Source organism: Mustela nigripes, chromosome 7 (genome assembly GCF_022355385.1).
Source record: "Mustela nigripes isolate SB6536 chromosome 7, MUSNIG.SB6536, whole genome shotgun sequence".
Classification (NCBI taxonomy): domain Eukaryota; kingdom Metazoa; phylum Chordata; class Mammalia; order Carnivora; family Mustelidae; genus Mustela; species Mustela nigripes.
Genome location: NC_081563.1, coordinates 86,594,389 through 86,609,709, shown reverse-complemented (window position 1 = coordinate 86,609,709; position 15,321 = coordinate 86,594,389).

The window sequence follows — 15,321 nt, the reverse complement described above, 5'->3', positions numbered from 1 at the left end:
CTTAAAAAAAAAATACAGTAACCAGCACACAAAGATAACCTGGTACAAACACACACACACACACACACACAGAGCGCAATAAAGAAGAGCAGAGAAAAAGGGAAACCTATAAAGACCAGATATTGAAATTATTAGATATAACTTTTTTAAAAAATTACAATTACTAGACAAGAAAATTAAAGTCAAGCTAAAAGTTATCTACAGAAGACAAAAAACTATAACAAATGGTATAAGAAATCTGAAAAAAAAATCTAACTAAAAAATACAAAAGCCATAAACATGGTCACAAAGTATGAATATGACAGCAGATTAGATACAGATGAAGAAAGGATTGATGAACTGGTAAATAAGCTATTAAAACATCAAATATGCAATACACAGTGACAAAAGAGGTAAGAAAATCAAGAGAGCAGAAAAAGGGCAGAAAATACTTTTTAAGTCTGTGTCAAAAAAAAAAAGAGATAGTAGAATACAGGCAATGTTTTAAAATAATGATACCTGAATGTTTTCAGAATTGAAAAAGGAATCAATTTGCTCTGTTGTTTTTTTCCTCATTTCTTGAACTGACTGCTTAGCTAATTGATAATTTTGATAATTGATGTTTTTTTATTTTTCTAATACATTTTTGAAAGATATAACTCTCATTCTCAGAACTGGTTTTACTATAGTGCACATTTTTAAATATTATGATACTTTTCTCATTTTCTTAATTTCCATCATGACATTTTTTTATAACTAATGGATTACTTTGAAATGTGTTTTATCTAAATATTTTCATAAACATCTGATTTTTTTGAGCTCGTGCCAATTCTTTATTTTTCTGATTTCATTGCATTGTAGTCAGAGAAGATGGTTATATACATAAATATAAATTTATATGATTAGATATAATATAAATTATATATTATACATAATATATAAAATATAAAATATATATATATAAATTTATATGGTTATATATGATAAATTCTTAGGGATTTGTTGAAATTTTTTTCAATGAAATATATATTTTTTGAAAAGCTCTGTATGTACTTAAATTAATTATATTCTTTGTCAAAAGCAAAACATTATATGAAATCATTAAATCAAAGTTTGTCAATTGTGTTTTCCTAATTTCTATAATTTTTTTTGTAAGTTTGAGCCATTATTCTCTGGGAAGCATAGTTGTTTTTTGTTTTTTGTTTTTTTTTTTTGGCTCTGGATCTCACTTGTGCTTTCTTTTTTTTTTTTTTTTTTATAAACATATATTTTTATCCCCAGGGGTACAGGTCTGTGAATCACCAGGTTTACACACTTCACAGTACTCACCAAAGCACATACCCTCCCCAATGTCCATAATCCCACCCTCTGGGAAGCATAGTTAAACTTCACACTATCATTGTGGCTTTGCCAATTTCTTCTATTTTTCTGTAAGTTATTTCTTTAAATATTTGGCAATTATATCTCATATGCATACAATCATTATTGCTATGACTTCTTAGGGAATTTTTGCCTCTCTTTCATAAGAAATGTTTCTTTTGCTTTTCTGTTTTTGTCTTATATTCTCTTTTGGTTATTACTAATATTTCTACATTATCTTATTTTAGTATTTAGCTGACATATATTTTGTAGTTTATTGTTTTTCAACATTTTTGTATCCTTACATTGTAAATGTGTTTCTTGTAAACCTCAAATAGCTAGATATTAATCCAATCTGTTTATGTCTGTCATTTAATTTGTGTTTACCCCTTTCATTGTATGATTTTGATATATCTGAACTTTTTTGTGTGATCTTATTTGTGGGTTTTAAATATGTATTTTTATTACTTCTCTTCTTTTCTCTTTCTAGAAGGATGGTCAAACTATATATTTCCCATCTTTCCCTCTACCCATTTAGTGATCATGCATTATATTTTTACCATTTGTGCATTTACTCTTGTTTTTCACATATATACTTAAAATTATATTTTCCAAATAAGTACAAATAAATCAATATCTCTATCTTCTTATCAAACAACACAGAAGGGTGGCAATAATTTAACTTCCCTCTCAATTTTCCACATTCCTAATCCCCACCTCACATGATTAGTATTCTATTCTTTATTTCTATATGGCTTATAAATTCACACACACTCTGGCTTTTTCACTATTATTGTCATTAATAATTATTTTACTCTTCAGTGAATATGTACTTAAATACATCACCATGTTCTGCACATTTGTTTCTGCTTACTATTACTTCCTGCATCCCACTCTTTCTTTATAAATTCATTATTCTTATTTAAGTACATTATTTGTATATTTCATATATCTTGCTATAAGCCTTTAAGTAATAATATTTACAAACCTATCTATTTTTTTCCCTTCACTCTTAAATATTCATTCAACTCAGCATTCTAAGTTCACAACATTATTCCTCAGGACCTTAAATATTTTCTTCTATTGTCTTGTCTTCTTTTATTTCTGATGCAAACACTACTGTCTTTAGACTGTTATTTATTTATCAGCACTCTGATTTCTCCCTGGTGGGTTTTAGAATTTTTCTCTTGATGTTTTTCAGTTTCTTTACATGTGTGTGTGTGTGTGTGTGTGTGTAGAATTTACTTATTTCATTATAAATTTTTTAACATCTTTTTAATTTTATTTTCTTCAGTGTTCCAAGATTCATAAATGAATCTTGGATTCATTGAATGAATGATTTACTCAATGAATCTTGGTACCATTATAATATTTCAATCTGATGGGTATTTTTTTTCCACTTCTGGAAAATTCTCAACATTATCTTTTTTTTTAATTTTTTATTTATTTTCAGCATAACAGTATTCATTATTTTTTCACCACACCCAGTGCTCCATGCAATCCATGCCCTCTATAATACCCACCACCTGGTACCCCAACCTCCCACCCCCTGCCACTTCAAACCCCTCAGATTGTTTTTCAGAGTCCATAGTCTCTCATGGTTCACCTCCCCTTCCAATTTCCCCCAACTTCCTTCTCCTCTCTAACTCCCCATGTCCTCCATGCTATTTGTTACGCTCCACAAATAAGTGAAACCATATGATAATTGACTCTCTCTGCAACATGGACAGGACTGGAAGAGATTATGCTGAGTGAAATAAGTCAACATTATCTTTTTGGACATTGCCTCTACTACTGTCTCCATCACCTGCAGGAACTCCATTACAGGTGTGCTGGGACTGTTCATTTTGTCTTCCTTACCTCTTAACTTTTCGATTTTTCACATCATTATTTTTCTACGCTGATTTCTGAAAGATTTACCTGATCTATCTACCCCTTTATTGATTCTCCCTACAGTTTTGTCTAATGAATCAGTAAACCCTCTAGTGATTTTTTTTAATTCCCAGATTTTGAGTTATTTTTTATATCCGTTTCTTCTACTTCATAACTTCTTATCCTTAGGTCATATTCTCCTTTATCCCTTTTGGCTTTTAAACATACTCGTTTAAGCTGTGTTCATAGTCTTCTCTTATCACTTCTCCTTTAAGACATGCACTTACAATTTGGAGTCAGAGCAGGGGTGGTACCACAGATCAACGTTCATGGAGCCAATTCTATCAAACATTGCACCATTCCTCTGTATGATCTCATTTTACATCATAGTTCTCCATGACTATTCTTTCTCTGGGTCTTCGAAATTTTTCTGTGTAGTTCTTTATTTGCCCAAAACCTATTGTGGGTTCTGGTGCTAAATCTCTGGGAGAGCGGAACTCTGTGAGTTCAACAACTAAAAGTTCCACAGGCCTGATCGTAGATAATTCTACATACAGTCAATGACCAAGGGTGGTCAGTTTGCTCTTTACTTGGACCCCAGCCTCATGGGTAGATAGCCCAGTTCCTATTCAAAGACGCAATAATTCCCCCAGCTCCTAGTTTCAACCTAGGCACTCAGGTTTTTTCCTGCTTAGTGTGAACCCACACATATGTTCCCCATCCATACAGTTGTCAAAAGCTCTGTATGAGGGTCCCTTATCTAGAGGCTGGTTCAGTTCAGCTTCTCTTTCCTTCTACTGTCTCCCTACCTTGATCTTGAATCTTCAAAAATATTTTTAAATATTTCATCCACAATTTCTTTGCATTCAGAATAGTATAAGGAGATCTGTTATGTGCAACCCATCAACATGACTGGAAGTCAAGAGCTCTTTCAAAGGAAATATCCCATTTGTGTTAAATCTTGAAGTGTATCTGCCTGTCCTAGCTTCATACTGAGTACAGACATATCTGTGGGTGAATTTAAGTGACAGAATACTCAGGTTTCTATCTGTTTCCACCAGTGTACACAGGAGTCAAGGAGTCTCCTGGATAAAGAGTTCCTGCCTTATTCAAAAGGAATTTTCAGAGTCTTAAAAAGAATCAGGATTGAAGAGTGATGGGTTCATCATTAACTAAATCATAGTGTGGATTTCAGGGACCCCCAACTGGCCCAGCAACTTTGTGGGAGGTACAGTACTGGAAAGCAAGATGATGCATAAATTAAAATCTCTCAGGTCAAACAACCATGTAGCAAAACCCCTCTGTAAGGGTGAACTTCAGAAGAGGAGATGATATTTCCCAGTAAGTAAAACAAGGTAAGCTCTAGCAACAGCTTTCCAGACAATAGAAATAACAGGGCATCATGATGGGCACGTTCCTATGTCCTAGATAGTGACTCCCACAAAGCAGAAGATACATTGCCTGGCACTTGGCATGTATTAGGTTTAAATAGATGGTTTCTGGCCAAGTGAAGAGGTTGAGGGTATTGGGATGAGTGGCTGTGGACAAGGAACTTGTAACAGAGACAGGGTGAAATGGCCAAAATGGCCCTAATGGGGATAGAGAGCAGGTGAATGAAACTAAGTGACAGTGAAGACAGAGACTACACCCTAGACAGTCTAGGAGCCCAAAGAGATGTTCTCTCATCACGTGCATGTTTTCTAAGGAGCCTCATAAAGGAGATGAAGGCCCACTGCCATGTCAATGGGAACTTGTTAACAAGGCAAATTTAATTCCAGATCCCAAGGTGTCTCCATTGTACCAGAGATAAGAGGAGGTCTTTTATCTCTTGTGTGATGGGAAAAACATCTCCAGATACTTAGGAAAAACAGTGCCCTACAGAAGTTGATATAAGACCAATACCAAGTGAGGAGACCAGAGAATTAGATCCTTTCACGTGTTCCTATAGGCAGTGTGTCCCTTTGTACAAACAAGGGAACTGAAGCTTGAAGTTGAGTTACTCACTTAGAGGAACCAGTTTAGAAAGAGCCAGAATCCGAATTCACATCCACCTCATTCCAGAGCTAATACCCCTTTTCCTTACATTTTCCTGTGTCGATTCCTTGAAACAGTACATATATTACACTCACATCTTCATTTTCTCATTCATCATGATTGGTTTTAGCTGCTGAAAACCCAGTGAGTGGTTAGCATATAAAAACATTTTGCAATCACTTTCATCTTACGTTTTCACAATGTGGATGGAAATGTGCAACAAGATCAGCATTTCCTAGGCAGCAAGGTATCCTTTAGGTGTGGTAGCCCTCATTATACTCTGTAGTCATTAGCTTCTTTACTACGTACTTTCCATTCTTTCTCCAAGACCCACCTTCCATGACTACTTCGAGGAAGGCACGTATGTCTTTTTAGCTTGCATCCCTAGCACCTTGCAACTACTGCCCACAGAGCATGAACTTGAAATATTTTAGGAATGAATGAATAATCAGGGCAATGGTCTGTGTAATGCAATAATTACTAAAGGGGATTTTTTTTTTAGAGTGTCTAACTTTTACCCTAGTTATAACTTAAAGTCAGGAAGTTACTGGATTCTTTTGCTTATTACATGATTTTTTGAATGCTCTCGTAATTTAATGCTTTTCTATATAAGCATCTGAAGACAATAAGTAGTTGATCTGTTGTTTCACCCTTGGCTGATGATATTCAATCTGGAAGGAGTTTTTTAAGTCAGATAGCCAATTTAGTTCTTTTACCATTGATTAAATTTTGACTTAAAACATTCATTTTTGACTTAAAACATTAAGAGTTTAAATGACCTACTTACACTTCCCTGGATGGACAACAAGAGTTAAGGTGGGAACGCAGACCTCACAGTTCCCCGCATGGAGTTCATTTGCTCTCACAGGCTGTCTTCCAATTCCGAACCACCTGGTATTTTTCATTCCCCAGAGAAAACTCATCTGTCCATTCCAGAGAATACAAGTGTTGGTTAGATTCAATTAAATTTCCTAGGCACCCACACAGCAGGAAAACCAAGTTATGTTAACCTGCATTTAAATTGCTAAAATAAGGTCAGAACCATTTGTACATGTGAACACACACACACACACACACACACACACACACAAATACACCAGTACTGAGCTACTGAAGGCTTGACATTGTGGAAATGTTCCATGAACTGAAGCCTCATTTGGAGCAACCAAGGATTTTTTTCTTCGTCTAATTCCTGGACATAGTGACAGGAGGGCCAAGCACAGAGAGCATCCGCCTGCTTGACAGACCCCAGAGAGCTCTGAATTCTGGAAACAGAGGTCTCAACACAGATTCTCCAGCATTACTGGCCCTCAGATCCATTCACCACTCAGTGTGTCAGGAAAGTTCAGCAGCTACCAGGCCCCTTCCCGGTCCTGCAGCTGCCCCCTGTCCTGGGTCCCCTGTGGACCCAGAGTCTCCTGCACAAAAGGACAAGGAGCATGCCCAACAGAATGTGCCAGTTTCTGCATTCCATCCCCATTCCCTCCTGGTGTGGTGTTGGACATGGTAAGACCAAGTGTGCGCTAACAGTTGGCCCTTGGAAATCATGAAACAGCCATAAATCCTCTTACAATAAATGACTGCTGGAGAAAGTACTGCATTCACATACACACTTATGGATCATTCTAGAACTTTTCCCTCTGTATAATTTTATTATAACTTCACTTTTCACAAAATATTTTAAATAAAATCTTATCAAGTTTCCATTAAAGTTGAAAAACAGCATCGTATATTTCCATTAACTCTTTTTTTTTTTTTGGAAGATTTTTATTTATTCATTTGACAGACAGAGATCACAAGTAGGCAGAGAAGCAGGCAGAGAGAGAGGAGGAAGCAGGCTCCCCGCTGAGCAGAGAGCCTGATGAGGAGCTTGATCCCAGGACCCTGAGATCATGACCCAAGCCAAAGGCAGAGGCTTTAACCACTGAGCCACCCAGGCGCCCCTCCATTAACTCTTATTTTATCTGCATTCATGGTTGCAACTTATTTAATGTGTGTTATTAAGAATGTACATCTAGTAAATATCTGGCTTTAGGGTTAAGCCCTTTAGGATTTAAGATTTCAAAATATTAAGATCAGCAATCATATTGCTTCCTGGGCTCAAGATCCATGCTAAGAATATTTCCCACAGTGAAAAGCACACTAATCAGAAACATAGAACAATTTTCCTTTCTGCCACCCAAGCATTCCTGAAGAGAATGACATTTCATTAAAGGACTGGAACATCATCTCAATAGAAACAATTTTGATTGCCAGGCAGGTTCAGTTAAGCAATAGTCATTCTCTGCATTGGGATCAGAGAAGCAACATGGAAGAGGTGAGCAGATCTTGGGGAAATTACCTGGGTAGGCTCTGTAGGAAGAAGTCATAGAAATTAGATCCATGCCTTGCATGGGAATCTAAGTCCCTCTGGTAGGGAGAGAAGAACAAATCTCTACCTTTATGGAAAGCAGTGACAAAGACAAAAAGTTCAGGGAAGCACTTTGTGGATTTCCAAACCAAGGTCAGGGTCAATTCACACAGTGAGCCAGATTGCTGAATAACTAATAATAATAATGTGTAGAAATACCCTCTGACCCACTGACATTTCAATGGAATTAACACTTAGAGAGGGAGAGCGCTCCCGAGAAAAGTCTGTGGGGTGTATGCTAATGGAACATCTAATTACATCACTTGTCCACCAGCAAGCACCCCAGCATCTCCCCCACCAAGAAGAGGTGGGAGAAGGAGAAGCTGGGAAAGCCAGGGCAGTGCTGACACAAAGATGTGATGCTCACAGAAGGGATGTTGATGAAATACAGCATCTCAACAGGCACCGAAATTGAATTCAAGTAACAAAGCAGACATGCCATTAGCACTTACAAGGCAGACAGAACACTTGCAAAGAACAGAGGTGAATGAGAAAGTGAGATGAGGGAAAATGAGTGTTTGTATATACAGACATATTCACTTGAGATCACACTTTTGTAAAACAGACATAAATTTTAAAATGGAACCTGTGTTTGAGTGTAGATATAGGTCTATATTGGTAAGTGAGCATGGGTCCTTGGAGAACAGAAAGGATGGGAAACAGGTTGCCAGCACAGTTCACAGGGAATGGCTAGGGAGAGGGAACAGCATGCATGCACAGTTGAGCCCCATGGGCACACACACAAACACACGTGCTCATGCACGCACCCTACTGTAAATAACATAGCTTGCATGGTGTGAATTAAAGATGTGCATATATGTGCATAAAGTAAAGCGTGAAGAAATGACGATGAGTCACTGTGGATGCTGGTGATCTCAGACTGTAGAATTTCAGATGATTTCATTTTTTTCCCTACGTATTTCCTGCATTCTTTGAACATCTAATCATGCACAAAGGCTACAGGAATAATTACCCATTAATTATGTTATCATGAAGAAAAACAGTTAAATATTTTCATTGTGAGAAGGTCTTACCCTGGAGTCACCATGATTTCAAAACACTAAGGAAGTAGCAGCCAGTATGTCATTGACTGGGCCACTCTCCTTAATAACCTACCCCCATCCCCCCGCCAGAATGCAAATCATTTCTACCCATCTCCCTCCCCAGAGAACTAACCAATTTTCTCAATATCAAAGCTCATCTACAATCATGAAATTCACTACATTCTGAAGCAAATTTTTATATCTGGGTAAATATAATTGCACATGACAACTTCTCTCACCGAGCAAAGCCTGAGAATCATTTCAAAAAGTCTGTTTTCTCTGGCTCCCTCCTCTGTTCCTCTCCTTCCCCTCCAAGTCTTCTCCTTCTAGTTTCTTCTCTGATACTATCAACCCTGGCAGAGCTGTCTGACCAGAAAAAATATATTAAGACATCCAGATTTCTTTGCAAACGCAATCTATGTCTTGATGGTATCTCTAACATCTGAAAAGATTCACTATCTTTCATGACAGCTCCTTTGCTGGGTTTATCTGGATATCTGCTCATTGTGGACCATTACAGGCTAAGTTGTGTCTCCTCAGAATATGTATGTTGCAGTGCTAATCCTCAGTACCTCGGAATGTGACTGTATTTGGAGACAGAGCCTGTAATAGAGGTGATCAAGTTAAAATAAGACATTAGTGTTGGCCCTAATTCAATCTGACAGGGGTCCTTATAAGAAGAGGGAATTTGGATACACTGAGGGGCCCCAGGGATTTGCAGACATCTACAAGCCAATGGGAGATGGTTCAGGAGAAACCAAATCAGCTGACACCTTGATCTTGGACTTCCAACCACCAAGACTATGAGAAAATAAATGTCTGTTGGTTAAGCCCCGCAGCCTGGGGTTAACCTAGAGAGTTATGACAGAGGGAGCTGATCGACACAGGTACAATATGGTGCCTCATCCCCAAGCTGGGAGTGGTCCTGATTCTCTTCCCCGATGCACCCCCGAACTGAAGGTTACAGCCAATCTCATGGGCTCCACCTCCCAAATCTATCTCACAGCTTAATCCAAGCGCCGAGCCCCACTCCCCACAAGAGCACTGTCAGCCTGAATGCCTACAGCTGATCATCACAGAGAAGTTCCAAGTCACAGATCAGACAACACTGCAGCTGCCTCTAATTTTGGTTAAGATAAAGTCCAAGCTTCTTCACATGGCCTGATGGTCCTGTGCGACCTGGTCCCTCGTGATCACGCACTGCTGTCCTCTAACAACTAGTCTCAGCCTAATAACTACTCTCGGCCATACCTGCGCTTTCTCCTGGCCGGAACACTAAGCTATTCAGGTTCAGAGCTTTACACTGGCTGTCCTCTGTGCCTGCCCGCCTCCCTCCCGGCCACCTACTCTGGGTTGGCTCCCATCTCTCCCTTGATCTCAAGAAAGACCCCTGACCACCCAATCGAAAGGGGCTCCCTGTTCCACCAGCTACTCACTTATTCTCCATCTGTGCCTCGTTTTATTTTCTTCAGGCTCTGATTCCTGTTTACAAGGGGCTCTTTATCTACTTGTACCTTTGTCTCTTTTCTGCCTCCTGCCACTGAAATGCAAGCATCTGAGGGCGCTGGCCTTGGGGATCAAAGGCGGCAACAACCCCAGTACGGGGGTGAGACTCCCACTCATTGTTCCATGAATGCATTCGTGTTTGTGCCCAGCGCCTGGAACCTGATAGGAACTCAGAGCTCTTCACAGAGTACATGGGCAATAAAACCTGGTCTTGAACATGTGGGAAAAAAAAATGTCGTTAGTGAGATGAAGATGAGCATACTAACTGTTTCCTTAAAGGGATCATTTGTCTTTGGATTCCATTCTTGTTTAATCTAAATCCTGAATTACTGATCAGACACAATCAGTTTGGATTACTCTCATGAGCCCCATCACAAGAAGGTTTTTGGCTTAAGATATTGTCAGGAATATTGTCAGCCTCCTCTTTTAATGAAGCAACTTTAGGTATTATCTCAAAAGCTTCTCAAAAATACCATGCTGGGAATTAGGTTTATAAAATTCTTTTTCTTAGTAAATAACATAAGGAACATTTTTTTCATGTACCTAGAAAAAAAATCAGGTATTTAATGTACATACATCATGGGCACTATAAGAAGCCCTGTGCCACTGTAGCAACACCCAGAGAATACAGGTAACTCCATAGTCAGAGTAAAATAAATTTGGTTCCTGCCCTCTTGGGGCAAAGGATGCTATGTCCTGGTTTGTTACAGAGATCTTAGTGAAGATTTTGAACAAACTACTTTATTTCCAGTAAAAAGATACAGAATCATCTTGTTTTGCCCCTTGACCTTATTCTTTGTCCCACCTGGAGGCCTGGCACAATCTTCTTGCAACCCTGCATGCAAAAGCCTCATGCAAAGAACAGAGCAAGGAAAGAGAACAGTTTCCTTGTTGGTCACTTTGTGGGGCTCCATGCAACTGCCTGCAGACCACGAAGGAGAAAAAGTAGCTGCCTATTTGATTAAGCCTCTGCAGGAACAGTTCTGTGACAACAGCTGAAAATAACCCCAATCAATAACAATGTCCACAAAAATGAAAAAAAATTTTTTTTTTTTTACTCCACAAGTATTTACCCAGTTCCTGTTTTGTGTGGAAGTCTGTGCCAAGAGTTAGGTAAACCCCAGTGACCAGGGTAGACACCACCCCCACCTTCCAGAACTCACAGTGAGAGTTAGAGAACCAAGCCAAGAATTCTTTTAACCAAAGAATACAGACAGATAGCCTCCTGGCATATGACTTTTTGCATGTTTCCTTCTTTCCCCACAGTTCCTGACTACTTGCTTCATCAGTCAGAAGCATTGCATTATAAAAGGAATGCAAAGAACAAGATATGGTTAATGTTCTGTTTTTAAATTTCCAAATGTATGTGTGTGTAGAAAACAACTCCAGGGGGCATCATTCACACAGACTGTGTGCACATGATGCCTTCTGTGTGTGTGCAGCACAGTGGCCCTGGCCCTGCTCAAAAGGACAGCCCCATATTGATAGCCCAGGACACAAAGTGTCCCTCCTAAAAATAAATAAATAAATAAATAGAATGTGGTCATGGCTTTATCAAAAATAGAGTGTGGTGATGGGATTATCAAAAACACAGAATGGTATAAAAACAGGAGAAAACTACAAATATTAGAATCAGGATGAGGCCATATTACAGTGGTGGAAAAATCCATTCTGGTGCTATTCCTTTAAATAAAACCTCTGGCCTCTCTACTCTACTGTCCCTTCCATGGGCATTCGCCATGTCTTTGCCAAGTGCCTGCCTCTCCCAGCCTGCTAAGATCCCATATTCCACCATGCACTCCAGCAGCCAGACCTAGCAGGGGATCCAGATAATCTTAAACGAAGAGTACTGGATTCCTGGTGATGCCATGGAGGTCCCATATTGGTACAGTGTGGGGGAAATGCCCATGGGACGGTGATTTGGGAAATTCATATTCTGCATCAGAAATTTGCAAGAGCTCCATAAGAGGACTCGTTGATCGAACCCAGGGACACCCTGTCTCCCACTCTTCACAAGAGAGGTCATCTGGGAAAGGCTACCTGCCCTGCTGTGTCCAGGAAAAGTCACAGGAAACGGGCCTGCCATGATCAGAGGATCCTTCCAGGCTCTCCCTTTTTTAGTACTGTGTGTTTCTCCAACAGTGAATTTCTTGCTGTAGTGCCCATCTTGTTTCATTATTTTTATCTAAACCCATGGATTTTTGGTTTTGGACCAATTCCTCCACTTCAGACCTTGTCCCACCTTCAGGACATCACTTTCAGAATTTTCACATTGGTTCCATACATCAACCCAGTTAAGAAACCTGTCTGCATCTCAGGATAGTATAGGCAAGGCCTCTCCTTTGTGGGACTGGGGACAGGGAGAGAGACAGGATATCACTTAAATAACGGGAATAAAAATAGTATAATTATTTTCACACCATCCATTTTCCATTTCCAACCAGAGTGATTTTTTTAAAAAAAGAAAAACTAATTATCTTGTGCTTCTGATTAATTAATGCTCTTACTGCTCTTATGATAAAGATCTGAATTCCTAACCTGGCCTCCTCCTTCTGCTTTCCCCACTCTACCTTCCAGCAACTCCCCCCTCGCTCCCCCAGTGGTGCTGGCCTTCTTGACCTCCTTGACCTGCTCAGTGACCTCCACCCAACACCTCTCTACCTTCCACTCCTAGAAACCAGGCTCCTCTTTTCGCCAGCACCCAGCCCGCTGTGATTTTAGGCTGATTCAGGTCATGATTTGACTCACAGTTGTCTTTGTCCTAAGACTGCTGGTTGTCTGAAGTCAGTGAGTGTATCATTCCTCCCAGCCTATCCCCAGAGCCTGGTCCCTAGCACTTCCTCAACTGAACATTGGTTTAAAACACACTTCTCTCTGGTTTCATATGCCAGAAAAACATGAATTATTTCTAATAGGCTCATTCAGAATGTCAGTTTGCATTATGTTAGAGCCGTCATATAGCACCAGCAGTATACAAGTTTAGTCTGCATAATTTTCTTATAAAGATCATTGAAGTCTTCTGTGATAGCCTTCCAAAATCCCTAAGAAGCTAGAAGCTTTCATTTCTTGTGGACACAACAATACAAAGAGCAAAGAATATGAATATTTTGTATCATTTCATTACAGAGTATTCTAGGTGCTTACTGAGACACAGATAATCCTATTATCACCTCACAATATTAACCCAAACCAGAAGGGTCTGGACCCCACCATCGGGAAGCTCTTTCTAAGCCAGGGTTTCTCCAACCACAGCACTGTCGACATTTGGGGCTGGATAATCCTTTGTTGTGGGGGCTGTCCTATGCATTGTGTGTATCAGTGAAAGGACTTACCTCTTTCATAGGTAAGGTTTCTAGGGACAGTTGATTTAAAGGCATTTACATAAATTCATATGTATATAAGACATAATAATCTCAACAACATATCAAACAAAAATCTAAATTCATATGCATATGAAACAAAGCTTCACTGTTTCAAATATTGTGGCAAATAGTGTCTAGTACAGTCGATTCTAGTATCACTTCAGTCTTTATTTGTCCAATTAGATAAAGTAAATGAAATTATTTCTGCTTGCCTAGACTTTACATCTACAAATTAAGTAGGTCTGGAAAACCAAATCAAAACCAAATTTTGATATTCAAACTCATCTTTATTTTCTTTCTTTTTTTTTTTTTTTCAAACTCATCTTTAGATTTCTGGGGAAGTTCTGACATTTAAGCCAGAGCAGTTTTAAAAGTACCTAATGCAGGTACCACATTAAGTCATGTGCGGAGTTTGTTGCCTGGCATGTTGGGGTTTTTCTTCTTTCATTTTTACTTCTTATTTGTGGAGGAAACATGCATGTGGTTTTAAAAGGGACAGTGGCTTTGAATGTGAAACAATTTGTGCATTTGCTATTATGGCAAGTATGAGCATTGTTAGGTCTGAGTTGTCTTTTGACATCTGAGCCTTACCTACACTTTGGCCAGCAATTCAGGTCAGGTGACATTAGGGTCATTTTTGGTCAACCTTTGGAAAGAAAAGGAAAATAGCAGTATTAACTATTGTGTTCTAGGCCCTGTACTTTATTATTTTTTTAATCATTATTATTGAGTTGTCACAACAATTCTGAGAGATGGAAGCCCCCATTTAACTAAGGAGAAAGTCAAAATCCTCAAAGACTGGGTGCCCTACCTATGAAGTTAGGATGGTGGGGCAGAGCCCATGGTCCATGCATGTTTTTTTGTTTTTGTTTTTGTTTTGTTTACAGATTTACTTATTTATTTGAGAGAGAGTGCAGGGGGGTGAAGCAGAGGGAGAGGGAGAGAGAAACTCCAGCAGACTCCATACTGAACAGGAACCTGACATGAGGTTCCATCCCAGGACTCCGAGATCACAACCTAATCGGAAACCAAGAGTCAGGCACTTAATTGATTGGCCACCCAGGTGCTCCCAATGCATGATTTTAAATGGCCCCCAGAGACACTCTGCAACTGTGGCTGGGTGTGTGTTTATCGGTAAGTGAGGATTTGCAACATAAGTAACTGAGCAAATAAGACCAGTACCCCATTATCCATCTTCCTCCCCACCCCCTCGACTTGCCCAATGTCAATATAACAGTACTGGTAGAAAAACAGTCTCAGATCATTAAACATACAAATAACTTTCCCCCAAAACTGCTAGTTTCTAGAAACAGTATCTGTGAAAGAGATGAGTCCATACTCTTCACTATCAGGCCAGAGGAAATTTTGGGTCTAATGTACTCTTTCCTTCTGGTTTCACTCCTACTGGGTGATTTTCCTGATTTGCAAAGAGTTATCTTTCAGAAGATTAATGTCTTCTTTTCAAAAACTATATTATGATGAGGGCCTAAAATGGCCTTTGCTTTCTAAAACTGGTTTATGGTTCTCTCTCTCTCTCTCGCTCTCTCTCAAGCCCCCCCCCCCAAAAAAAAAAACAGATACACTGAAAAAAAGAGTAAAACTGGGTTTGGGTTTGGTATTCTTCTCCATAGAGAATAAGAATCTCTCTGTCAATTCTCTATTTTCAGGATGAATTCTAAATTCCTTTTCCAGGGAAAGTTCAAATTCCTTTTATACCATAGGATAGATTTTATTTAATTTTTCTTGACTTAGCTAC